This window comes from Lactuca serriola, chromosome 8 (assembly GCF_051521515.1).
Source record: "Lactuca serriola cultivar US96UC23 chromosome 8, Lser_US96UC23_V15, whole genome shotgun sequence".
Classification (NCBI taxonomy): domain Eukaryota; kingdom Viridiplantae; phylum Streptophyta; class Magnoliopsida; order Asterales; family Asteraceae; genus Lactuca; species Lactuca serriola.
The window spans coordinates 105,678,616-105,682,636 of NC_136415.1; positions in this window are offsets into that span (position 1 = coordinate 105,678,616).

A 4,021-nucleotide genomic window follows, 5' to 3' on the forward strand; every position below is an offset into this window, starting at 1 on the left:
TGGGCACTCGTTTTCATTTTAGCACCGCCTTTCACCCGCAGACAGATGGTCAGAGCGAGCGGACCATCCAGACTCTGGAGGATATGTTGCGGGCGTGCGTGCTAGACTTCGGTGGTAGCTGGGATACCTATCTTCCCTTGGCTGAGTTTTCATATAACAACAGCTACCATGCAAGTATTGACCGCCCTCCTTTCGAGATGCTCTACAGGAGGAAGTGCAGGACCCCAATTTGTTGGGGCGAGGTCGGTCAGTGAGTCATCGGGAGCACCGAAGTGGTGCTCAAGACGACAGAGTTGATCCAAAAGGTTCGTAGCAGGCTGTAGACTGCGCAGAGTCGACATAAGAGTTACGCCGACAGAAGGCGTTTAGACATGGAGTTTCAGGTGGGTGACATGGTCCTCCTGAAGGTATCACCCTGGAAGGGTGTCATTAGGTTCCGGAAGAGGGGCAAGTTGGGCCCCAGGTTCATTGGTCCTTTTAGGGTTTTAGCCCGGGTGGGTCGAGCCGCCTATAGGTTGGATCTTCCAGTAGAGCTTAGCCAGATCCACAACACTTTTCATGTTTCTCAGTTGAGAAAATGTTTGGTGGACGAGTCGGCAGTTGTACCCTTGGAGGATATTCAGGTCGATGGCAACCTGAATTATATCGAGAGACCAGTTGCGATCTTAGATCGAAAGACGAGGACCTTGAGGAACAAGGTGGTTCAGTTAGTGAAGGTGCAGTGGCAGCGTCGGAGGGGTTTAGAGTGAACATGGGAGGCAGAGGAGGAGATGAGGGAGCACTACCTAGAGTTGTTTCTGGAGTCAGCAGACTTCGAGGACGAAGTCTAAGATAAGTGGGGGAGATTTGTAACGCCCCGTTCCTGGTACGTATTTATTTTGATTAAATGTTCTTTTGGGAAGAGCTACTCGGCGAGTTGTAGCCCTAACTCGCCGAGTAGATGTCGAGTGGATACGGGCTTAAGTTATCTACTCGGCGAGACCACGCCTGGACTCGGCGAGTAGGCCAATCAGGAGGAGACCCTAATCCTTAGGGTTTGCACCCTATTTAAATGTCCTTACAGCCCCATCTCAGCCCCCATCACCCTCAGAGCATTCCATATCGAAAACCCTAGCCTCCATTGATAAGTTTGAGTGATTGTTGCCTTGTGAAGGGACCTTTGGTGCACCTTGGAGCAAGTGGAAGAAAGGAGAAGTTGAAGAGGTCAAGGAGGGGGACTTAGATCCAGAACACATTCATTTGTGGTCATCCATTCTGGTAATAAAGTTTCCATCTTGGTTATTGATCTATTAGATCTGGTTTGTCCCTAAATTGTTGCTTTTAAGCCCTAAAACCCCAAATCCTTGAAGAGAAACCTTATGGTCGGGTTATACTTCAGATCTGAACTCTCATTACCTTCTTGAAGTGTTATGTTTCAGTCATATTGGTGATTAAGGTCGCTATTGAGCTTAGAACCCCATTAAGAGCTTAGTTTGGACATTTGAAGCCCCTAAAGCTATGCATGCACGTAAAGTTTGCAACTTTACGTGATAAGCATGCCCTAGAAGCCTAGATTTGTGGTTTGGAGCCGCTGCATGGCTCAAATCAGGTATGTATAGAAAAAGGACTGAATGAACTCGGCGAGTAGAACGATGGACTCGGCGAGTCCTATGAAGTTAGCCGTGGACTCAGCGAGTTGGATGAGCAACTCGGCGAGTCCGATGAAGATTGCCTTAGAATCGACGAGTTGTTCTTCAACTCGGCGAGTTAGATGAACTTGGACTTAGTATGTATGCATCGAGGAAGAACACGTCGAGTGTTCGCTAAGCTCGAAGAGTAGAAACGGGTGTAGAACTAGAATAGATGGAAGGGACTCGGCGAGTCCGGTCAACCAGGAAGTTGAATTTGACCAGGATGTTGACTTTGACCGGGGGGTAAAATAGTCATTTTACCCTAAGATTAGTTATCGGTATCTGACTTAGTGATTTTGGAAATTTTAGCCGGGGAGCTTCGGTTCAGCAGTCAGGCGCTTAGCAAGCAGACTTTCAGCAGCTATTTTGAGGTGAGTTACCTTCCAGTAGCGGTGGGTCTAAGGCCACAATGCCGGCCCACCAGTAGGGGACGTATGATAGATGATTGTCTCTGTGATATCATCTAGGTTTGCTACTACCTGATATGTTTATATGCTAGTATGATCTGTTATATGAGTTAGAGGTAGTAGGAGGGGAGCAGTCCCTGAGTTCGATTGTTAGGACCGAAGGGTAGTTTAGACGCCCCATATATGTCTGATAATATGTTATGTTATGATATGTGATAGTAGTAGTAGGGGTGAAATAGTCCCCGAGGTGCGGTCGTTAGGACCGAAGGGTAGTCAGCACCCCAGAACGGCTTGACATGGGTAGTCAGCACCCCAGAATGGCTTGAAACGAGTAGACGGCACCCCAGAATGGCCGCACGGGTAGTCAGCAGCCCAGAATGGCCGCGTGGGTAGTCGGCACCCCAGAATGGCCGTACCGGGTAGTTAGGCACCCTAGAATAGCCTGGCAGTATGTATGTTATGTGTTTGTACGGTTTGTGGTAAGAAGGGGGAACTCACTAAGCTTTGTGCTTACATTTTTCAGTTGTTGTTTCAGGTACCTCTTCAGCTAGGGGAAAGGAGCCGGCGCGGTAGCGGTATATCACACACACTCTTGTTTCCGCAGTTATGAGTTTATTCTGGGATTGACGCTCTGATATTTTGGTTATTGACATGTTGTGGATTTCAAATTTGGTTTCCGATGTGAAATGGTTTAATTAAACAATGTTTTTAATTAATAATGTTTTCTAAGTAATGTTCTAAAAACGAAATTTTTGGACGTGAAAATTGGGTTGTTACAATTTGGTAGACAAAACTAGAAACTTACTAGTCATGGGTTTAATCCATTTTATTAAACCAGTATAACTTAAAGGACCTTAGGTGGTTAATTCTATAATACCTTAGTTTATACATCAGGGTTATATATAATTGATACCCAATAGGTAGTTGAGTGTGTGCTTTCCGCCTCATCTCATGTTCCTTGTTTTGTTGTGGGCTTAGAGCAGATTCACAATTTCAACTATCTGTTCGATCTTAGATTATATATAGCTAGTATAAACTAAGTGATTATGAAAGGAACCATTGTAGTTACCATTTTTACTAAAAGAAATAAGGGTTTTATTAAAGAGTCTTTTCATCAAATATAAAGGAACTATTATAGTTAACTTCTTGAGTACCAAGTGAATACGCCAGGGTTATATACAACGACGATCTAACAACCAATGGGTTTTGTGCCTTCCGCCTCATTTCCTGTTCCTTGTTTGGTTGTGGGCTCAGGGAAGATACACATAACCGATTGTTTGTTTACTTTGGTTTTTTATATAATTTGTATCCATTTAGTCAACATAGAAAGGATTGTAGAGACATTTTTACTTATGTTTCATCAAAACAGGAAATATATGATTTTCTGGAGGAATAGGCGAACTTTTCTAAACAGAAGTTACAACTTACTACAACTTTCTTACAACTTACATTACATCACTAAAATCTTATGAACTCACTAGCTTAAATGCTGATATACTCTTTCAAAATAACTTGTATTCTTAGGAGACCAGTACATAGGTACGCACACTGGGATTCAGAAGATGGAGTAGTATAGCTTCATGTGTTTTTGTTATTTACTTTGTAGTCTATGTTATGTGAACCACATACTTTGTAAACACTTTCTTTCTAATGAAATGGTTGTTTATTACTTTGATTACTATGATGCATGTCTTGTGATACTAAACATGACATCCTCCACCCCCGAACGTTTCCGCTGTTTGGGTTTCGGGGTGTGAAAGATTGGTATCAGAGCATTGTTTGTAGTGAACTAAGTATATCAACCCATAAAAAATATACAACTACAAATACAATGGGGCCGAAGTGCTCCGGATAATTTTATATTTTAAGGATATAACAATAACTTATAAAAGTATACATGCATGCTTATACATAAATACATACTAGAACAAGTATCACAAGAAG